Source organism: Alligator mississippiensis, chromosome 1, assembly GCF_030867095.1.
Source record: "Alligator mississippiensis isolate rAllMis1 chromosome 1, rAllMis1, whole genome shotgun sequence".
Lineage (NCBI taxonomy): Eukaryota > Metazoa > Chordata > Crocodylia > Alligatoridae > Alligator > Alligator mississippiensis.
In genome coordinates, this window is record NC_081824.1 from 225,671,955 (window position 1) to 225,696,960 (window position 25,006).

The following is a 25,006-nucleotide window of genomic DNA, read 5'->3' on the forward strand; positions in this document are numbered from 1 at the left end:
GATTGAGAATACCCATCTTGCCTCAGCTGCATTCTCCTTATGATTTCTTTAGATAAAATGTTATCCCATGTAATAAGGCTTTCTTAGTGGATTAAACTATCTGCAGTTTTCACTTCACTGCTGCCTACTTTACTATTTGCAGGTCTGCAGAAAATTTGTTTTTGCCTTGTCCAGTTTAATATTTGATCCTTCTCCAGTCTTGTGGGAGTGGCAGTGATCTGTTTGTGGAAGTCTGTATTATCCCTGTCCAGCAGGTTGACAGTGTCAGAGAAGGGCCCCCCCGCATGATCAGGGGCTTGCATGGCAAACCATATGAGGAGAGGCTGATGGATCTTGGACTTTTCAGCCTAAAGAAAAGAAGGCTGAGAAGGGACCTGATTGCAGCTTACCGCTATATCAGAGGCATACATCAGGGTCTTGGTGAACAACTGTTCACCAGGGCACCCTGGGGGAAAACTAGAAACAATGGCCACAAACTTCTAGAAGATAGTTTCAGGCTGAACATTAGGAAAAACTTCTTTACACCTAGGGTGTCTAGACTATGGAACAAGTTCCCCCCAGAGGTGGTGCAATCATCTACCCTAGAGGTCTTCAAGAGAAGACTGGACGGTCACCTGGCTGTGGTCACCTGACCCCAGATGTCTTTCCTGCTCATGTACAGGACTCGACCCAATGATCCTTTGAGGTCCCTTCCAGCCCTATGATTCTATGATTCTAACTTTGGGTGGTTGATTTTCTTGCTGTACACTTTTACCTGGAGGCATCATGCCTTTGTCCATCCCTCAGTCTTCCCTGGTGGATGAGGAAAGTAAGGTGCTGGGAGTTAATGAGTGACCCTATCTGCTGTTGAGCATCATCTTGAAGAAGTCACTTAGCTCACTGTTGCTTGGGACTGCTTCTTTATAGATGTTCTTCATCAAGGCTAGCAGCGTCTTGCCCACATGACCATATGACCTCAGAGCAGATCACTGCCCAGTATGCTGTACTGTGTTAAAAACATTTTTCTAAATCACTGAAGCAGTCAGAGACCCTTTTTGTTGCCTTCATACTTGTCCAGGATCTGCATCAAGAACCCAGATCACTTCACCATATCTTCAGCTTTGTGGAAACTGGCCTGCTGCTCAGATAAGCACTGTTCTTTCTGTGCCTTGAATCTTTTCAGGAGAACTGTGCAGAGGACTTTGCTCAGATAAATGAAATTTTCCTGTGGCCTACAGTTATGAGGGTAACCTTTCTCATATACTTGTGTCAGGATCAATCTTCCCCACTCTTCAACAATCTTCTCTTTCCATACAATGTTGCATAGGACATGGAACTGGCTGATCAGATCATTATCCCCAGATACAATCAACCATTCCAGGACATTTACTTCTTCAGCCTTCCAGCCACCTTCTCTCCTTCTAGCAAGATTTCATCATTCTGCTCAGGGAGATCTATAGTTTCCATGTCTTTGAGCACCTTCTTTTCTGAACCACTTTCTGTGCAGAAGCTCTGTCAGTACAAATAGAAGTACCCAAACCTGTTGTATGGACTAGGCTCACATGTCAGGTGTCCTCTGAAGATAAGTCTAGGCATAATGTACTTATAATGCCAAATGTATTGTCCAGTGAGATACTCCTGCAAATATAGGAAAACCTACTTCTTTTTAGGGTGGTTATAATCTTGAAGAGCAAGTGCAAGTTTGAAAATCAGAAGTTATTAAGGTTCTGGCACATTTACTTTGTAGGCCTTGGGTGAGGCCCACAAACTTGCTGCCTGAGTTTCTCCAGCTCAGCCACCTACACTGGACGGGTGTTGTGAGGATTAACTAACTAAGAGGTCTAACCCTTGCTTTCCCCTTCATACCATTCTGGTAGCATAGTTGCCTTAAAGTGAGTGTAAATCTAATTTATTCCCACGTTCAGGCTCCTTTACTCTGCTTGAGCCATGTAAAACAGGCACAGTATAACCAAGACTCAGTTTCAGTGCCTACATGGTGCTTTAAATATACCATATACATAAGAAGTCTTATTATTACTACAGAAGGAGAAGCCAATAAGACTTCTTGCATCCTCAGAGTTCCATTATTTTCAGATTATCTCATACCTGGCAAATCTAACTGTGGTACCTTACACTTCCCAGAGGCTTCTTTTTTCCATAAGTGTTGGTTGGACTGTGAAAAATTCAGTGGTTTCAGATGAAGGTTAGGCAGCCCACAAAGCACCAAGAGAGTGCTTCTCACATTCATTTCTTTGCCGCACTCATCACATGGAACTTGTTTCCACTTCCTCTTTAGTTGTTGAGTGCAGAATGAATATGCCTTTTCAGAAACCTGGTGATCCAAAGCATAATTTCATCTTTCTGTTAGAGGTAGAATAATAATATGTCAGATCCTTATTGTACTTTCAGGAGGACCACAGAGCATATTGCAAACATAAGCTGAGAAAATGAGGTGCTGTGAAGTGGAGTTACTTCTTCACTGCCCCCTCACTTTATCGTCAGCAAAGTAGGGCCAGAACTTACACGTACTGACCTCTACATGCAAAATGCAAGAGCACTCTTCTTGACACAGTGGGTTAAGGAAAACCAATGGTGCTTAGGATCCTAAATTACTTAAGTGCTTTTGAAAATTATGCCAAATGAGCCTTTGAAGATGCCTCAGAATAGTTATTAATATTACTATAAAAGGGAAGGCACTAAAAGAACTAATTTAACATTATTCTGTTATTGTTCATACAGTAATTTATTTCCACTAAAGTATGGGCTCATAAATCTTTTCTGAATATGTATAGTACCTTTTATCTATTTTGTTCGAGAATATGGGTCTCTGATTTTTCTCCCCATCTCACAGACTGGGAAAATTGACACTCAGAAAGTTAACACATGACTTACCCAAGGTAATGACAATAATGCTAATGAGGGATTGCTAGCCATGTTAGTCTGAAGTTAGGCAGAAGGCAGGATGGTGTGGCACCTTCTAAACTAACTCGTTAAGAAATTTATAAATTTAAAGTGATAATATCACTTAGTTCTTTTTTACTCTTTACATCTGTAGATTTCCAAATTCTTAATAGAAAGGGCCAGTGGCAGAGGTGGAAATAAAATGCTGATACCTTGGCTCTGAAAGCTCTGCTATGAATGTTTTGGGTTAGCTCAGAAATGTTGGTTACTGCTCTGTGGACCTGTTAGTTTGTGGTATGGCTTCATCACATGTTCTTCTGATCTGTTCAAGGTGTCAGTGTCTTGATGAGTGTAATTTACTTGATAACATTTCAAATGAGCACAACTGGTGTCAGCTCCTCACCAACTGATAATCAAATAGCTAATAAGTATTGCTAACCAAATAGTTAATAGGTAGCCAAATGGTTGGTAATCCATTGGTGCCTTATTAGTTTGCTACATGGACAGAAGTTGGCAAGTTAAAACAAATAAAAGGCTTTTCCTGGTTTTAAAAGACAAAAGAGTTCAACCTCAGCATTTGTCTGTGGAGACAGGGGACTAGGAATTAAGCAGCCTCCTAAATTTTATTGGGGTTCTTCTTTGGCTGTTTATTCCCCAATTTAAATCCCCATCTCACAAGTGGTAATGGGTTTATCTGAACGGTACCCCAGTGATGAAGGAAAATGTGATTTAAAACTAATTGTGACATAAGACTAAGTGATATACCTGAGGTAATTCAGAAGGTCTGTCACAGTGGGAAATCACACACTGGCATTCTCTATATCACTGGTGACTTGTTCATGAGACCATCTTGCTTGTTCAATGCTTAGGTAGCAGAAGCTCCTGCTTTCCATTGTCTTAAAATGATCCTTTTGACTACTAGAACAGAGACTGATGCAGCAATCTGTTTGTGTCTCTGTGGCCGTGTCTATACATGGGCATGTAATGCCCATTAGCCCAATTTAAGGTGCGTTAAGGGTGTGTGCCTATACATGTGCACACTTAATGCACCTTAAAAATGGTACTTTTAGGCTAATTCTGGCTAAATTTTATACCTGCATAAAGCAAGTATCAAATTTAGGCACGATTAGTTAAAGCGCATCAATGTATGCATAGACATGTTAATGCACATTAATGCAGGGACTTTAGTGCTGGGTGTACCCAACCACTAGTGGGCCTGCCAGAGCCCAGCCTCAGGGCTCCTAACTGACCACTTCTCCTGCTCCAGGGCTGGGCTGTTCTCTGGCAGCCCCTAGCTGCAGGCTATAAAAACCTCCAACCATTTTGTGCCTTGGGGCACAAAGCACAGGGAGCCTAAAGGAGCCAGTGCTGTCTGCAGGAGCCCACCAGGCCCTGTGTGCCCTGCTGGACATGACCCAGGCAGCCTTTGCTCATCCTGTCCTCTAGCTGGAGCTGCTCCTTGGCCACAAGTAAGTGTTGCAAATGGTTGCAACACCCTGAGATTCCCCCCAGGGCTGCTGACCCTGCTCTCTATGGGAACAGGGTCAGCACCTGCTTCCTGCTGTTCCTCACCCCCAGCTCTGTCTTATTATAGGCACTGTGGTGAAATGCCTCTCCATGTGACACTCAGTTCCTGCCTGTGCCCCTGTCCTGGGTGCTGATGGCAGCTCTCCAGGGCCGGCATCACAGGGACAGCTGCACAAGGGCCCAAAGAGCCAGCATGGAGAGCACATTCAGCACATTGTCCCCATTGAGCCCTGGCTCACCCATGTGCCCATGCCCATGTCAAGTGGCCAAGCATCCAACTAGACCCAGGAGGAGGTGTGCAACTTAATGGCACTCTGGGACAGGGCTGAGGTCCAGAGGCAGTTCACACAAGGTGAACACTTGAATGCCCACATTTATAAGGCCATATCCAAATATATCCTGGATGGTGTGGCATGGCTGCATGAAGGCCAAGATCTTGCGGGCACAGTGGGTGGTGGTGACTGAGTTCAGTCATCGGTCCGGCCATGCCCGAAGACCATGCCCTTCATACAGGAGCTAACCCACATTTTGGCACCCCTAGAGACAGGCCTTACCCCTGTGAGTGCCACCAGTAGGGGTGGCCTGCAGTCACCCACACCCTGCCCTGACACCTCCAGCAGTGTGTCACTGGAGGAGGGGACCTTGGGCTTTCAGTGCCTAGCCACACCCACCTCCCTGGCTGATGCATCCACTGGCAGCTTGGGGAGCCCCACCTACTGGATTCCTCACACTCAGTTCAGCCTGACACCCTGCCAGGAGGAGCATCCAGCCACACCACTGTCAGCTGCCAGATCCTCCCTTGGGAGCCCGTGGTTGGGCACTGGCCAGATGTACACCACAAACCATGGGCACCAGGTGCATCTGGATGTTGTCACTGATGGGGAGCCCCACACTAAGCCACCTGCCTCACCAGCCCTGGACATGTGGTAAGACCTACACAGGGGGGAGGGGGGCTTCCCAGTCCCACGGCTCTGACCCTGGTCTGCCTCTACTCCCTGCCTTGCCCACCCACGCTCCTTTGGCCCCAGCCCCCACCCCACCCCACCCCCCAGTACACAGAGAGGCAGGACAGAGTTAAAAACTTTGAGCAGCCTGGACTTGCCCCCTGTGTTGTTGTAGCTCAGGGTCCTGAACCAGGAATCCAGATATGCCTTGGGCATCAGCAGGATCATCCTCAGCAGGGTGTAGTGGCTTGGGCAGCACTCTGCCTGCACAAACAGCTCACCACACACCACCCGGGGCACATGCAGCAGAGTCACACTCAGGGCACAGCGGCAGCATGGTGCAGGGGCAGTCCCTGTGGTGCTTCCCTGGAGAGGCCCCCTGTGGGGAGGGGAGGGGCATGCTCAGCCCCTCCCCCCAGTTGTCCAGGAGCCCCATGCACCCCAAGCCTGGGTGTTGTGGGCTGGGTGGTAGAGAGGTAGAGAGGCTGGCCTGTGGTGGGGGGGGGAGGGAAGAAAGCAAGATCTGGAGTTGTGGCAGCAGGTGCTGTCAGCAGGCTGGGCTGGTCTACCCTAGGAAGGGAGCAGGGGAGGCAGACTACCTGCAGTCAGCACCCAGAGGCCCGCCAGTCCCAGGGGAGCAACTGTGACCAAGAGGTTTGGCTGGCAGTTGCCTGGTCCTATCTCTGCCTGATCAATTTACTATGGCCCCTGGGCATTTGCAGACAGCCAACCTCCAATCTGAGGCTGGGCAGCACAGGGCCTCTGGAAAAGAGCATCTTATCTCTGCAATGTTTCAATCTCACACAAAAGGCTTCTGTCTCTTGCCTTTGCATGGCCAACGTCTGGATGTGGGGGAGAGACTGCAGGGCCCTGTGGGAGTGGTGCATCAGGGTCACCAGCTGCATCAGCAGTACACCAGGGCGTGGGCCCTCCTGCTCCAGCTACTGGTGTTTGTACTAGTGGAGAACTAAGTGGCATGGGAGCAGGCATAGGAGGTGCGGGAGCTGGTCTGGTGGGAGGAAGATACCACCTGCAACGAGGCACAGAACTGGGCATAGTGGGAGCACTGGGCCCAGCTGGAGGCTATGGAGCAGCACCACATTGAGTTGCTCCAGCAGCAACTGGCCAGCCAGAGCTGGCCAGTGGAAGCCACATCATTGCCCCCCGCCCATGCTTGGCCCTCAGACCCAGCCACACAGGGCTTCTGGGTCCTGCCCCCCCCCAGGAGGCCTCCACGTGGGCCTCAAAGGACGGCCTCCATTGCCTCATGCCTGCAGGAGCCCCTGCTCTTTGCCATGTTCCCCAGACCTGCAGAGGAACTGTTTGTGGCCAGAGTCCTGGCCACCTGTCAGTGAGCTCTGTACCCTGGGTGCCCCCACCACACAGCCCCTCACTCTGGGACTTAGAGAGAGACTGAGACTCTTGTACATAGTTTTCAGTTTGGAGGAGGGTTTTTTATTGCTGGTGGGTGGGGAGGGTGTTGCAGGGGCTCTGTGTGTTAGGGAGGGAGTGGGGAGGGGGGTCTGTTGGTTAAGGAGGAAGCTGGAGGGATGGGGGTGGGGGGGTGTGGGCAGTGAGGCAGGTGGTTATTGGCAGGAACAGGCAGGTACACCTCTGTGTCCTGATGCTCCAGTTGGGGCCAGACCTGGCATAGAAGATCCTCAAAGGTGGGCCAGGTCATCCAGAATGTGTCGACCCACTGGTCATCATCCCATTCCTGTAGCATGATACGCTGCCACCGGTGCTGGCTAATATGGCGGGCCCAGAGATAGTGGGGCTGGCGGGACAGGGGGGTAATGGTAGTCCCAGTGGCAGCATCCTGGAGCCTGTGGTAACTGAGCCTGGCAGCAGCAGCTGCACAGTGGTAGGGGCCCTGGAAGACCATGCACCAGTTGTCCAGCAGGCGGCTGGAGTGGGTGGGGGAGTTGAGTGTGCAAGGTGGCTGAGTGCCAAGTGCTCAGAATGGTGTCAGGCAAGCAGGACAGCTGTAGCAGCCCTGAGGAGGAGGGGACCCTGTCTCTGGACATCAAGGCCAGGAGCTGGTGCAGCCATGCCTGGGAAGTGTGGCAGGAGCAGGACAGGCACCTGCTGCCTGTGTCTCTGACATGCTGCTGCTTTGACACAGGAAGTGTCAGCCCAGAGGTCACAGTGTGGATGTTGTGCTTTCAAGATGGCTGCCAAATACTGACAGCTGGCTCTGCCTTCACCATGGTTGCCAAGTGCTGACAGCCATGTGTCCAGAGTCTGGAGTTCCTCCTCGTGGCCACAGGGACACCTGGCAGGTCTGGACTGATTTGAGACTAAAATTAGACCCAAGTCCCAACACGTGTAGACACCTGATAAAAAAAATGCTTATTGCACATTATCTTAATGGGTATTAAATTTAAGTGCACTTAAATTCATGTGTAGATGCACCCTGCTACTAATAATACTCCTCTGCTGCTCTATCCATGGGTCCCTTAAAGCAGGGAATGCTCCTTGCTGCTCATGGATATAGTACCCAATGCCATGGGGCCCTGATTTTGATCAGAACCTTTAGATTCCACTGCAGTACAATAATAGAGATAGATAAGGCTTCCTGTACACTCAGATATTGTTTTCTATATAAGAATACCAATATAATCTGCTTACAAAACACTGCAGTATGAACTGAGTGTTAGTACGAACACAGCTATAATAAACCCACCCCCAAGCTTTCCTCTATGACTAGCAGTGCAGTGCGGGAAGGATTTTGCAACATAGATCTAACATGAAGCTGAGATTTTTAAAGGGGATGCTCCTGTCTTGTATAAATTTATGACAACTGAGCATGGAGATCTCCTAGGCAGATTTAAAAATCTTTACCTAAAAGGGTCATCTACTGTAGCACTGGTGGAAAAGTTTGCTTTAACTTACAGGAACCAAATGGGAAGGAGGTAATCATATCTGCTCACACATGAAAGGCCTAAATGGCATAGTCATTTAATTATATGTACTCACCTCCAAACTTCTATCAATGTTTCATTGTACCTTTTTTTTTCCATGAGAGGCTGCCTGGCAAGGTCTTTCTGGTGCCAAGTCTGTAACATCAATGCTAAAGCACACCAGCAAGACAGAGACTTTTCTGTCCATCTGCAGTATGGATCCAAATGACTAGACTGAGTAGCTTGTTCCACTCAGCCCCTGCAGGAGTAGATATAGAAATGGAAAACAATAAAAAAAAAATGAATGGTGTAGTAAGAACCCAGATACTTTGCAGGGTAAGATTTCTAATCCCTAGCCAAGACAAGGGTTTGCAAAATACCCAAGAATATACAGAGCCACAGCAAACAGTTGTGCAGGACTGCTGAAATCCTCCAGCTATTATCTGCTGTAGCATTTATTTCAGAGGGCACTACTTTTCAGATCACCCATGTGGGACTGTTGCAAAGCTCCAGCTGAGTGGAAAAATGGCACCCCTTGAAGTAAAGCTGGGCAGCTTTCCCATCATTTATCAATCCACTGAAAATAAAGTGGGTTGCAAACCATCTGAATATGAAGGATCTGGGTTCCACTGTTACAAGAGGTAGGTTCCCTGGCTCTGGATAAACTGGGCTTAGCATAACACCTGAAGTCTGGGTAGCAAGTGGTTTAAAGACACCCTTCCACTACTGCACCCTAATTGTGGCACATGTGTAGATGATGACGTTTTACTTCCTAGCAAATTAATCTGCGGTAAAGCATGCATGTAGACATGCCCAATGAGACACCAGCTGCTGCTTTAGGGCAGATCTTTGAAATGGCTCAAAAATGGATAGTGCCAAAGGGCAGCATGCTGGAGCATAGCACAGTTGTCTATGTCTAGATCCTCAAAGGTACTGGGGTATTAAAGGGAAGTCTGCACTGCATATCTGTTGTTGCTGGGGGCAGGTGCTCCTAAGCACTTCCACTCACCTGCTACTGCTCGCATATCCCAAGCCCAGTAGAGCTGTTCCAGGAGCTGTGGCCACTCTTGAGACCCCCATCTCCAGAATGCTAGAGGGTGGCCATGGGGAATGCCTGTGGAATGGCTTTACCACTACATTTCCGGTTGAGCATGTGGAAGCAGGAGTTGAGCATGTGGAAGCAGGAGTGGGTGGGCACAGCACACTGGAGAGCAAGCATCCTCAGCAGCCCCAGGTACATACTCCAAATCATATTTGGGTTAGAGATTCAGGTGCCTGAATAACTCTGAGGATCTGGGTTTGAGAGTCTCCACACCTGCAAAGGCTGTTGAGCAACTTGTAATGCAGTAAGATTTCACTTAATGGTGTAGGGTGAAACAATAAGCTGGTACTTCTGAATAAACCAATGGTATCACTACTTCCCATTTGTTGCAGATGTGGATACTTTATGCAGGTTTTGGTCACCCATTCTGAAAGCGTGTGAGTTTATACAAAAGTTGACTTTTCCCCATATACAGGTCAGTCAACTACTTATCTCTTAGCAGGGGAGATTATAGCCTTAAGACAGAACAGCATGGCAGATAGTCATAAAAAAGATAGGAGTTCTTCTTACATATGAGAAAGATTTTTTCCTAATGACAGCAGCAATTTATTCAGAAGGTCCCCTGCGCATTGTCTTGAGGAGAACCACCCCCACCCCAAAACACAACCTCCCCACACACACACTTTCTATATACAGAGAAGCAGAGAGAATAAGATAAAAGTTTAGTCATCTATAGATTTTGTTTGATTTCCACTATTTACAATATTGTTCTACAAAGTTTGACCAGATAAGCCTGCAATAAACATGCCTTTGTTTACAAATAGGCTTTATTATACATAATTAACACACAGTTTCCCAGAGGCATTGCTAAGAAGATGGAATTTTACCAGCAGATTGATTTCTGCCAGGAGAAGAAGGCAAAACACAAGATGGAATCCTCTGTCTGACCACCATTTTAACCACAGAAGGAAAGTATAATAGTACACTGAGTATGGGATTCACCTATTGTCTTTATTTATATTGCAAAGATTTAACATCAGGCAAGAATTCATATGCACACATTTCCACTTTTGTGGGAGAAAGGAAACAAATGTTGAACTATCAGAATCTCCTACCAGTCTTCAATCAGCTGCATTAATGTCATTTCATTGTTTCATACAAAAATAAAAGCATGGATCAAATTCTGCCCTTCCTTGAAAACCTATGGATTTCTATAATGTTTCAGGGATGAAACTGAAAGCCAATTTAGCCCAAATATAAATGTAGTGGGACGAAAACTTTTTGGCCAGTGTGCCAAAAGTTAGCCCCATGCCCACTCTGAGTTCCACTCAGATCCCCTCCTTCTACCTGATCTGCCACTACTCCCTATCACATGTTCCCTGTCTGATCTGCTACTCTGCTCTCTGCTTCTTCCTTATCTGCCACTGTGCTGCTTGTCCCCACTATGAACTTCCATATGCCACACCCAGAGGCTGTCTGTGCCACTTGTGGCACGTGCTTCAGTTCAGCCACCCCTGTATAAATGGATCCTTTTCCTAATGGTCCAGGAGTATTTACTTTCATGCGCTTTGTTCAGGCTTGTGCAGTTAACTAGACTAAGCTGTGCACAATCACTTTGACCTTTTGCATTGAACAGTAAGATAGAAATTGTCCAATTATAGCAGCCACCTAGTTCAGTACCCTGCCTCCAACTATGGCCAGTACTGGGACTCTAAGAAAGCACTCTTGTAGACATTGGTAAAATAAGCCAGCTGCCCCTCCCCCCCTCCTTCCTCTAAGTTTCCTCTTAGCTCAATACTTTAAGGTATGTTTATGTTTGAAGATTAGAAGTTTTTAACTATTCCAAAGTTTATGTTTATTTTTAAAATATTGGCTATGATTGCTCTGCATTTTCTCATTCACATAAATCAAATAGTTCTCAATTTGATTCCTGCTAAACTCCTAGCTTCCATAACATCTTGTAACAATGATCTATTTCTGTGCCAGGTAAAAAGCATTTTAATTCCGTCAAAGGACATCTTGTTCTCATAATTCAAAAAAGGAGAAACGGGTATTCCTAACCTAACTCCTCTTATACCATTCCATATTATATATTCGATATTGTATATCATATCTTCTCTTATCAATCTCCTATCATAGACATTCTTTATGGTAGATAGTTATATGGCTTAAAAGCAACATGGTCCTCCTTGATTGGAGGTAGTTATAAAAGTGTTTGTCAGAATAGTTTATTTCCATATAGAATACACTATACTGATATTAAGCATTTACCTACTGGTATGCATTTTATAGCTTATTTACATTAAGGCTTTTACCAGAATAACTGGTTGTTTTTAAAAAAAAAAATCCCACCCCCGACTGAAATAGTTACACAAGTAAAACTTTTAAGTGTGGATGTGACTTACGGCAAACAGTCCCAGATCTTTTCCATTTTTCCTCATGGGATCAAGTTTTCTTTAACTCCATTCATCTCCATTATCGTTCTCTGCATACTCTCTGTTTCTGTTATGGTTAAATGCATACAACAGTGCTGTTTAAGAACAATTTAATTCCAAACTGGTTTTGTTGAAATATAAATGAGGAGATATATTTCTGGTCATTTTAGGTATAGTCAAGCCATAACTTTTAGCAAAACCCCTGTTCATGTTTGAACTGCTGGATAGAGATCCATTAATTTAATTGTAATCATAAATGTCTGTGTGTATGTGGAGAGTGTAACTTTGAAACAGGTGCCTCACAGAGTGAATCCTTGCCTTTGGGAATGAACCGAGTAAAAAGGAAAAAACCCGTGTAACTATCAGCACTAAATGTTATCCTGGATAAAGAAGCTTCTTCATATAAGTGCCTGCAGTGTCTACAGCTTAGAGGAGTCACTAATGAACCTTATCTGTGTGTCTGTGATAATGATAAAGACCAAAGGAGGAGGTGGAAGGGAATTTGGCCACCCACAGAACAAATACCTTTATCAAAGTGCAACTTGTGCCCCAAAGCTAACTTATTTGCAGGAGTGACATTTCTTCTTGACATTTCAACTGTTTTGCTAAGGTAAGCATGTGGGGGGAGGCAGGAGGAGGAGGAGGTGAATTATATACCAACTGATATTTCAAGGAAGGAAATAACCACATTTGTGCTGCTAAGCCTCTTCAGAAAGTCAGGTTCCATAATGTTTCCACTGTAACGTGTAATCCAAATGTCACTTGTGTCTTTTGTAACACCTTTATTTTTTGCCCCTGCAAGGAAAGAATAAGTCACATCAAAGCAGGAGCTCACCTGGAAATTCTCCTTTAGGGTTCTGGAGAAAGGTCATGCTTAGTAGAATGGAAAAGAATGCTACTAGGGTGATATTGTGGAGGCAGACTCAGGAGAGGCTTAGACAGGGCAGGAAGTGAGTTATCAGCCTTGTCAGTTTCCATTTCATCAAAGCAGGGGAATGGGAGAAACTGCTACTTAATTCCTACTTCAGGTGCCATAGGTTTCCTACAGCCCCACATAAAATAAGCTCAATTTAGTGAAAAAGCCAACATACCCTTGCATAGCGAGAGGCCAGAATTCAGTCAGCCATGGCTTGCTCTTGCAAGATAATTCAGTATTATGAAACTTTAGGTGCTTTGGGCGTGGGGAGAAGCTTGAACAATTCATTCTGTCTTGGAGGTCCCGTAGAATGATGAGCTTGGCTCATCATTGGCTTTCCCTGCACACATCTCTAAGGAGTGTCGGCCATTTTGTACCAGGCTAAGAATCCATTTCAGCATGATGTCAACATTTATTTGCCAATGTGAGTTAGTGAGTCATGTCAGGATGAAAGGAAAGAAATACCTCAGATACAAACCCAACAAATATGAAATAGAAGGGATTTTGCATAAAACCATCTGGAGATAAAAAAAAATTTTGAATGTATGCAGATTAAGTGACAAGACTCTAATTAATAGTAGAAGAAAAAAACATTGTATTCACCAATTGTATTCTGCCCTTTAGCACAGCTGAATGTCTTCTTGTCATTTCCAGAGAAAGGTTGCAAATGTGATAATGTCTCAGAATAAGAGAAGGTGAAAAGCAGTATTTCTTCAGACTATCAGCCTACCACAAAAAAGGATTTGATCCAAGAGGACAGATTTTCCTATTCTGGCAATATCAAACCTGTATGTATAATTCCTCTTCACCTTCAGGCTATAAATGCCCAATAAATAGTCAATGTCCTGTGGATCTGTATGAAGTGCATGCTCAATAAAAGCCAGCAACTTTATATATAGCATTTGGGTTGGTATAATTATGATTAATATTATGATGGCACTGTGTAATGCAACTGATATAGGGGCTTCACTGATCAATGCAGTGGTAAGATCTTTGCCCCAAACAGCTTATAAACTGAGTAGGCAGGACAGGTAAAGTCAGAGAGTGGGGCACAAAGGCACAAGCTTGTGTGATATTATATAAAAGTATGTAGCTACTAAAGTAGAACTCAGGGTTCCCTTTATCCTAATCCAGTGACCTGTACATTATTAATATTGTCATCATTAGTACTTCCTTGTACAACAGTAATGCCTGGGAACCACAGTCATTGGCCTATGACCTCACTGTGCTAGGTGCTGTACAAACAAACAAAGATAATCTCCTGTCTTCCAAGTACTTATATCGGACTATGTTATCTCCAGTCTTGTGTGAAATATAATGGCAGGAAGTATCATAACTTAGTAAATAGAACATAATTAGAACTTGTTGACATATTCATTGTGAATATTCTTGATTACTGAAACAGGGAGACACTGCCCCTGTTACAGGAACGTTTGGGAAAAGCATCCATTTTGTTGAGAACTTTTTGTCCGACCCATGGAATTGGGTGACATTGATTGTTCACCCATCCAGGATGCTAAATACCCACTATGGACTTGGGGGGAAATGTCCATTAATAGTTGACAGTGACAAGGTGCTCAATCAGATTGAGATAACAAAAGGCTTAATTACCAATTAAATCTTCCCAGCTGGTGGTGGACAGCCGGAGATTGACAACAGCCAGGTGGAAACATTGTATAAAGGACTGTCAGTGCAATCAGCACTTCCCCGGAAGGAGAAGAGGAGTCAAGGCTTTAGACGCCAGAGATGGCATGCAGCCTGCGCAGAGGCACAGGAAATGAGAGAGAGATTTGCCAAGAATTTCTTGTTGAAGCGGTGAGTGTTGAGCATCCGGCCCGTTGGAAGATGAATTGCTGATTCAGCCGGACAATTGCAGCTCCGTCCAGATCCATGACAAGGACTTTGTTGCTGTGAATTGATAAGTCAGGCGGGCTTGCAAACGCCCACCCGGCGAGTGTTCATTGAGGGACTGATAAGTGAATCGGGAGCTTGTAGGGAGAGCCGGCTGAGGGACCTACAGCTGGCAGCTAGCCGAGTTACACTTCTTGTGAGTGGGCATTGCTCATGTTCATTATTAAAACTAAGTAAGCATTCTTCTTGTGTGGTGTCCCCCTATAATTACATCCATCAAAGTCGTGGCAGAAAAGATTGACACTGAAATGAGGGAAGATGAAGTTATAACATCTTGTTGTGTGCCCTAGAAGAAGAACACGCTCACAATTACAGATCAAGTTTTTGTTGTGAATTCTTCAGAAGCTCTTCCTTATTCACATACGTGGATTTGGTATTCAGAGATCAAAAAATATTATATAAATCTTGTTTAGTCTCTTATTCAACTATATTTCAACATTAGAGAAGGTGACATTAAAGAATGTTCATTATTTTGTGTGAGAATTTATAAAACAATTATACTATTCAATATTTACCTTGGGAAATTTTTAATGAAAAAAATAATATTTATAGTATATATTTACATGTTTGGTTTAAAAAATTCAACCACAGTGGAAATGTTTATTTTGGTTGAAACTTATTTCAATGAAAGAAGATTTCAAGCAGTTTCACTGAACATACTGAGAGATCCGATAGATTCCTATCTAGCATACATGAATCTATATAGGTTAAAGAGAAAAAAATCTGTGCATTTACAAAATAAAACAGCAAGCATTTTTATAAAAAAACGTTAGTCAGACATATCCAGTGGAATGAGTCTGTCCAAATAATGCACAAAAAGATGTTGAAAAAACAAGAATGGTCATGGAGTATCCTACTGAAGAGGGATAGAGGAGGATTATATCTTACTGCTAACATTTTTGAAAACTTTAATGAATGGGTTGGCATCTGGGAGAAACAAACTTCATTTGTTATGTCTGCTAGATGCTTTACAACCTCAAGTAAGCCAGTAGTTGCAATTATATTAAAGGTTCAAAGAAAATCCACTTTCACCAGCTGACTTGAAAATTAATCTGATCTTAAAGGCACTTGTCGCATTTATGTAATACTTCTTCAGCAATGAAAAAAGAATGAAACTTGGCTTCATCACTTTAATTAACATCTTGTGACCAAACAAACAAACAAACATGTGAAAAGAGAATAGAAAGGGATGGAAGTAGAAAGACCCAACCCAGTTAGGTAATTGTTCACAGTCAAGACACTTACACTCAGTACTTGAAGACCTGATAATTGAGGGCTTAATACCTGACTATGTTACCTGCAAAGAACTGCCTGAGACTCACCGTATTATCTCATCTGCATTCTACACCACTGAACAAGGAGGAAGGGGAATTACCACACTCCTTTGCAGAATCCCAGTACTGAAAAAAGAGAAACAGAAATCTGTTAAATAAAGATAATATTTTTTTATTGTAACATAGAAGCACAAGATAGGTTTGGATGCCCTTGCTGTCCCTTGCAGGGACACCTGTCTATAAATCTTACCACTCAAACCATACTAAACCAGTATGCCTCTAAAGACTAAGCCCTGGCATGTTGGTATAGAACAGTAGCAATTTTCACTTTTAGGTCCAGAGGCTCAATTTCTGCATACATGGTAAGAAGGCCTATTGTTACAGAGATAGTAGGCACAAGGGGTGCCTATACATGAGCACGGAGGCTGCTCCAATGCGCTGTAATTACACTGTGTTTGAGCAGACTCGATTAATTGAGTCTGCTGGAGCATAGAAATTACCATGCTCTAGCAGCCTCCAGTGTCTCATCTATCAGCATCCCTACACTTCAAAATGGCAGCAGGAGCACTTTATCTAAAGCTTGTTTGACAAGCTTTAGATAAAGCACTCCCACTGCCATCTTGAAGCACAGAGATGCTGATACACAATAGGCTCTGAGCACTTTAATTAGAGTGGCTCTAATTAAAGTGCCCCAGTCCCAGAGCACATGTATAAACACCCATGGATTTAAACTGCTTTGAACCTTTTCCTCTCAGTAGAAATCTTCCCAAGCTGTGCAGCCCATGCCTATTTTTCTGTTTTAGGTAACCTGACCAAATTAAAGGATTAAAGGATAGATTATCCTCAAGCTATTTGACCAGATATATGGGCCCTGAGAGACACACACAAGAGGTGATACCCAGTATAAACCTGGGTTGACATGCCAGTGGAACTTAGAAGGAACTAAGCAGAATATTGCTGGAAAGATGCATAAGGAGTAGGCAAGGGAATCACCTTACTAAAGAAATGGCAGGTTATTTGCATGATCAGAGCTCATGGTTCAGTTTTCTCTAGACAATTTAGGGCCTTGCTACATATTAATTCCAGGTAGTTCCTGGAGCACTTAATCCCTGGATTGTCTATATATTAACTCCTGGGCTAGAGACAGACATTCAAAAAGTCTGAGCCTGGATTGATTCAATCTTTGCAGGTTAATCTAACCTGGCTAGGCTAAATCAGTTTTGTAACTGGACAGACATCCCAGAAATGTAGGCACATGCCTGCAGTGGCTCAAGCTAAAAGTTGGGGGCTGCTAGAGCATCCCTCCCTTCCTTCCACAGCATGGAGCTGACTGGGGGCATGGCCAGGCTCTGGCAGAATGCTGTGATTAGCCCAGCAAGGAATTGATAACAGTGTTTATCACCCAGTTTAAAAAACAGAGAGACATTACCAGCTACTTGTTGATTCTACCTGTTGATTCAGCCAGCATGTGGTCTGCTATCTAATACACAGACACCTCCACAGCAAGGCAGAGGGGAGTGGGGAATTCTGGGGGTATGTGGTTTATGTTAAATCAGCAAGGGGTCTGGGACAGACATTGCATAAACCAGTTTGAGCCAAATCAGTTAAGTCTGATACTACATTCAATTAGGTTTATCTCAAACCAGTTTCAGCCATTCTCAAACTGGTTTATATGCACTGAACATCTGTTCTGATACAGATTTAAACCAGATTCTGATCACTTAACCCAGGTTATGTGTAATGTCTGTCCCTAACCCTGAAACTAGTTTTAAGCACTTTAGGCAGCTTAAAAATTAAGCCACTCCAGGCTCATGTTCCACTAATGTGTGGCCAAGGTGGGGTTCTGGCAACAAGCCAACTCCCTCTCCCATGTGTGCAACTCCATGCAAACAGCCTACAGAACACATGCTGGCTAGTCCAATCAGGTACAGACAGGTCCAGGAGTGAGGTCCAAGGAGAGTGTGGGGGAACAAGGTAAGGGGCCGGATCTAGTGCCCATAAACTGGGGTTTCCTTCCTGGGACATGGGGCAGTAGCTCCCCAAAAAGAGCCATCCCTCACTGTTCCCACCTCCCAGTGACTCCAGGAAGCATGACCAGCACTCCCCACACTCCTATCCCAAGTCTCAATTTATTAGAACATGAGACCTTCTTTAATTTACTTCCTCTTTATTTATTTTTAAATTCTTGTTTTTTACTTCTTTTTATGTTATCCTTCCATGGCTGGCTGACTTCATTTCACCACCCTTCTTCCACCCCCATTTCATTTCCACCTCCCTTTTTATTACCATCCCCATCCCATTAACTCTCCACCTCCCAACTTCATGTCCCTGCACTCCCTGCCCAAACCCATCTCTCCTCACACCCTCACCTAGAGCAGGGACATAAGCCTGTCCTGGCTCACCAGCCCTGTAGTGGCAACTCATAGCTGTAGCTTATAATCTGGACCCTGGTCGCCAGGCCTCTAGTGTCAAGTCACATCTGTGCAGGTGGGGGACAATCAGAGAAGGTTTTTAGCCTTAACGTGTGACTGCTCCAAACCTGAGCTAGCACTAATACTCGTCAACATTTGAGAAGCTCAAATTGCAATGTGTAACAAGGCCTTAGATCTTGAGGCTGGGAGCAACATTTTGATCTTGCACACATACATTTGAAGTAACTCTTTAGAAACCAGTGAAACTGCTCTGGATTCAGACTGTTGTAAACAGAATCAGTTGCTGAACCTAGGTTTAGATTTTCTTTTTTTTCCTTTCATATGGCATTCTAATTCTACTATGCCAAAAACCTGAGACAGTTGCTAGGCATCTGATAGAACATGCAGCTGTCCAGAGGTTGAGAGTGTTACTTGCACAGTATTCCCAGCACCTTCATAAATCTGGAGGTTGTCAGTTGAAGCTGCTTATGGTCAGTTTGCACCACAAATCAACTGCTTGGCTGAGCTACACCAGCAACAGTGCTAGGAAATAGTACATCTGTCCATGTTTCATGAGCATAGCTAAGAAACCGGAAGGAAATGCCATTTCTTATTTTACATACTCCAGACCATTAGAGGACATCTTTGCAGGTTCAAATTCAGGGGCAGATATAGGGTGGCTGCCATTTTGGGTTTTAGTTCAGTCAAGGAATGCTGCTAGAGAGAATCACTGCCTAGCTCTTTCACAAAGACTTTGAATTCATTCCGTCTTTCTTGGTTGTTTTCCTTAGTCACTAGAGGCTAGATTCTCCTTTGGATCTACTGTTATCCTTTTGCTTCCCCATCTTTCAGTCATATACTTTGATTGTAAACTCAGTGGCTTAGGGGCTGTCTGTCTGTTTTGTATCTGCTTAGCACAGTAGGTAGTATTCCATAATTGGGACTCCTATACACTAGCATGGGGATGGTGATACACAAGATACTCCAGGCCCTTTAATTAGAGCAGCTCTGATTAAAGAGTTACCCTCCCCCTCTGCCGCCACTGCTGGAGCATGTGTATAAACATCCTTATGGACTAACTTAACATGCCTTCTTTCTGACTTCAGACTAACACAGCTATTTCTCTCACCTTTCAGGGATTAGAATTCACATCTCTAACCTGCCAAGAGAATGGTCCAATCAGCAGGCTATCAAATAGTCAATTGCTTAATGGGACTTCAGCACCTAAATATTTTCTAAGTCCCACTTGGCTGCCTGGTTTATCTGGTGCTGGTACTTTAACACCAGGGTACTGTAAAAAGCTGATCACTCTTGCCCAGATCCAGCAAAGTACTTAAGCATGTTCTCACCCACCTTAAGCATGGGGATGATTCATGTACTTTAATGGGGCTATGCATATGCTTAAAGTTCAATGAGGGTATGTGCATGCTCACCTGCTTTGCTTGAATGAAACCCTGATGTGCAAATCCTTGCAAAATCATTCTTCTTCTTCTTCTTAGACATCTAGTGCTTGAAAGAGGCAGGAGTGTGATTCAGCAAGTGTAAGTACAACTGAGCAGCCCTCTTCAGGATCCGCTCTGCCCACCCTAATGGGTAGGGAGCTAGAAACATAGTCTTTCTGACCTGATCACCACATCCAATGGGATCACCTTTTGTGGTTGAGATCAACAGAAACATAATCAATTTCAGGACCTGGAACATCAGAACCCTCATGGACAATTCTAACAGTGAATGCCCAGAGCACCATACTGTAATCATGACTCAACAACTCAGGTGACACAACATCAACAGAGCTGCACAGAGCAAGACCCAGTGACATCATTTGGATGTCCAACTCCAGACTCCCAAAGCAAGTTTTATTCTCCCAGCTCAGTCACACGTATGCTCAAGAGAAGGGCAGAGAATGTGCTTCAACAATGTCCTCAAGGCCAATTTGAAAAAATGCAGGATCAACACCAACTCATGGGAAATTATCACCCAGGACCACCCAAAATGGAGGAAGTTTCTGCTGCAAAGATCTCTGTACTTTGAAACCTCATGACAACAACAGGAGATGGAAAAGCGGGAGTGGCAGAACCCGTATGTTGTGGGCCAAATCAAGAATCTGGAGCCATCCACCTCACACAGAAACACATGCCTGAGTTGCAACTACCTGTTAATCCCTGGTCAGCCTCATCAGCCATCTTTGGACCCACAGATAAGACAATCATAAAAGACAATCATCCTTTAATGTGACGGATTGTAAAAAAAGAAAGAGGATATTGGGATATTATTATTAGAAGTAGTTAAAATATTTTGGATTTTTTGCCATTTCTCATTTGAAACCCTGAATTTTATAGAAAATGGAGAAGAAACAGTAAACCATTGGAATATTTTCCTCCTTTTGTTTTTTAATAGTCCTGAGATTCTGAGCACACTTAGCATTGTAGTGATATCAATTATATTGAGTTGTGCAGGCGAAAAAAAATCCAATATTGTACTTTGTTTTTCCCAAACATGGAGTCAGATATTTCTTACCCTTAGTCAACCAGATTACTAAACAAAGATTTTACTTTTGTCATCGTTTCAATCCCTTAAGTAGGTCTGAATAGATCGTTAGAAACAATAATCTTAAAAAGGCAATAACATAGCACAAGCAACAGTAATTTCTCTACATGTTGTTTTTGTCAGCATAATGCAGTTTCATGTATGATTGGAAATGAGTGTTCTGCGTGTCTCAAAGTTATTTAATTGAGACATGTAGCCGTCTGTTTCCTCTGAAGTTAAACAATGCAGAACTAATATTGATGACTCAATAGCATGAACATTGTTATTTTAAGTTCTGAAAAGGTATATTCCCTCTGGGTTGTCCAGCACTGAGTCAATGTTTTGAATGCATCAACTGCTACTTTTCTAACAATGTAAACAGACAGGAATAACTTAATGATTAACTCAGCCTTGATGGGCATCTTGATGTTTCACCTCCTTATTAACAGTTGGGTAGAATTTTTCAAGCAAGTATATGATAATAAACAGCTAAGGATCAGATCTAGAAAAGGATGTAGGTGCCTAATGTTCATCTTAGCTGGAGATTGGACCTCTAAATACAACACTGTAGGTGTATCTGCAAAGTCCTGGTGGCACAGGGATTGTTTCTGACTGTACTGCACAGGAGCAACAAGCTATTGCACAGTAGCTTGTTGCTACTCTGCAGTAGTGGCAGCATCATAGTTCGTGCCCACCAACACTACACTGCAGTAGCAACAAGCTACATTGCTGGAGCTTGAGGGGGTCTGATCCAGCAGGCATTCTGAGAACATGTATAACCCACACTGTCAGCACTGAGCTCATCACAGAGCACAGTGGCAACCATCAATCCTCCTAGATCATAGTGTATGCATGATGGCCACCCAGACCTTCCATGCATATGCCTGGGCAGGAGAGGAATGGAGGCTGCCCAGACCTTCCTTCCTCACTTTAGGCCACTGAGACCAGACATTTGGTGCTTCCATAGTTGTAGTTACATAAGTGTCCAGGAATCAAACCCAGGACTCCTGTGTGGTAGGTAAGGAGTCTACCACTGAACCACAGTGGACTCCTACAAAACACAGTAGCCAGAGCCATTTTCACTCAAATGTACGACCAGAGGAGGTAGATCCACTGCCTACTTTCTGATGATATTCTAACAGTGAGAGAATTTGCCCAGGATTTGAGAAAGGCTGTTTCAAACCTACACTTCCCACCTCCCAGGGGGGTGCCCTAACAACCAGACTATAGGCCATTGATTCTCAGCCAGAGTGCTGCACCACCCTGGGGTGCCGTGAGATCCTTGTAAGGTTGCCATGGGGTACCACACAATATTAGCATGGTTTGGTGTGCAAACATTTACACATGATTCATAAGATAAACCCAGAGATTTCAACTAGGAATCCAGAGTGTCAAAAATATTCTAACCTGCTATAGTCTTTCTGACTTCTTCTCAAGAAAAGAATTGCTTTATTTGTTTTTCCATAATCAAGGCCCAAGTGAATGCTAAGAGCTGCCATTTTCCATGGGTTGCCCTGTGTATAACAAAAAGGGCCTCAAGTCTATAAAGTTTGAGAACCACTGCTATAGGCTGTTCTGGATAGAGGGTCCTTACATCCCTCCTGTTGAAACAAAAAAAAGGAATGCCAGATGCATAGGGGCAGAGAAAGTAGAAACAAGACCTGTGTCTCTGAAGCCTAGTGATGAGGGAAAGCATGTAGGGACAAAGGGAGTCCTGTCTTCTGGTCTCTTCTCCAGGGGGCTGCTTACATATTTTGCATTAAAGAGCCATTGGATAAAACACATAAATAGTGTTGGGATCAGAGACCAGAAACCAGAACCTTCTCCCCCGCTGTTTATAGGGGGAGTTCCTTTAGCCTTGGGTTACAAATCATGCTTTCCTCCTCTCTCATTCTGTGAATCTCACATTCTTGGTTGCATATTGAAATAGCTTGAGCAGGGAGGGAGGGAGTTGCCTCTCCCCCCTGGGAGGTGAGAAATGTAGGATTTACCCCCCCCCCCCCTTACACACACAAACACTGAGGAGGCTATTGAACCTGAGTTTCCCATTTCATGGACAAAGGATCTAACTACTAGAATTCTCAGGAAAAGGTGGGTGAGTGGTACCAACACCAGACTTTTGAAGAATCATCTAGTTGTCCATACTGAAAGGAACAACTCTGACAAAGAAATGGTTCTGAATCCCAGTTTCATTGTGGTCCTTGAGCCAGGTTTGCAGGTGGGTAGCCTTGTCTGTCAGAGAAATAGAATTTCAGACATAGCATCTTGGTGGTGTTTCCTTATGTCCCCTTGCGTAGCTTACTGGCTGTTGTCAATCCCATTCCTAGATACCTAACTCTATTGTCTGTATGGAGGGATTGGGCGCCTATCTCAGGTTTCTGTGTGTGGTGATACTCAGAATCACCATGTCTAAATCCTTCTGTGGAACCATGACTAAGACCCCAATTTCTAGGGGGAATTTGAATATGTGCTTAAATCCATCCTCATTTGGTTTAAATATAGCATAAATATAGCATAAACTTAAATGCTCTGCTGAACCAAGCCTAAAAGCAATGGGACTGCATTTTACTGCTTGTGTTTGTTGAAATATTTTAGAAACCGTCCTGGAACCATATCCTATTCCTGACATCTTTAATATTTACATGCCCAGGACTTCAATTTCCATACATACCCCATTGAAAACCTTTCTGTAAAAGACTACCACCTGTGGAAAAATTACTATTTTGTACTTGCACACAAAAATATTCCTGTTTCTATGAAAAATGGGATCTGTGGAAAGAAATGCAACATTTTACCACTGTGAAGAATTATTTAAATACATTTCTACCCAAATTTGCAACATAATTTTTATTGTATGTCATATTCTTCTGCTCTGTTTACTCATGTTTGAAAAACCTGTGGAAAGAAAGCATAGTACCAGTTATGCTGTCTGGGAATGGATTTATAAATGCCAATTGTGAATGTTTTAGAAACAGTATACATTGAGGGACTCATTCATCTCATTGAAAATGTTAGAGTGAGATTGTTAGCTGTGTTAGTCTGAAGTCAGGCAGACAGCAGGCCAGGGTGGCACTTTAAAGTTTAACCATGACCAAGGCTCCAATTTCTGGGAAGAATTTGAATATGTGCTTAAATCCATCCTTATTCATCTTAAATACAGCATAGACTTAAATGCTTATCTGAATCAGGTCTAAAAACAGTGGGACTGAATAATCTTTAAGGTCTTTCATTCAAAACCTTGTGTTTCTATGGATGGCAAGGGTTACCTGCAAAGTTATTTCTTTTTAAGTAAGCAGTATGACTTGGCTGTTAATTGCCCACCATGTTCTGTACATGGATGGGCACATCTACACAAGAGCCCCACTGCACAGTTCATACTGTGCAGTCATTTAGTAATGCGCAGCAAGTACTAAATCACTGCTCAGTACCCTCCAGTACCACGCAGTTCCAGCAGCGCATGGGTCATTTCCAACCCTACTGTTCAGTAGCATCGAGCTACTGTGTAGTAGCGCATTGCTAATGAGTAGTAGCAGTGGCGTCATGGTTAGTGCCTGGTGATGCTATGTCATCATAGTGATGAGCTATGGTGATGTATCTTGTCACTATGGTGACATTGTGTCCTGTGTAGACACATCTGGACCAGTACATCTGGTGAACCACATAAACAATGACATTGACAATGACAACACCACTACCACAATGGCTAAAAGGAAAGAAAATATTTATAGAGTATATGTGTGACTAGGGAGTACAAAAGTCTTAGGGCTATCTCTTCAAAACCTTATTCTTTGCCAGTATTTTATAAATTTGCTGTGTCTAAAGGATCATCCAAAATGACAAATTCAATCATTAAAATGAATAGTAGAATAATTACTCTAATTTCTGTGAGCAAAGCCATAAAAATTCATGTTCATTTCCAGCAGATGGTGGCATTAGCAATTTCTTCATTCACTTCAGTATTATCTAGACAAGGTTTGTTCTGTTTCTGGTATATTTTTATCACTTCATATGCCTAAAAGGAAGTGCAGACTAATAGTATGGATGTTTGGATACAGCATTTTTCATCCAGAAACACTCTATCACTCCATATAAAATGACTTTCCTGCCTCATCCTCATTCCACACAGTTCATTTTCTCAAAATGTTATAGTGAGAACAAAAAGGATAGAAAAAATGCCATCTGTTAATTTATACATGAATAGTCTCCAGAAAAGAACAAAAGGGACTTCAGTTTGATA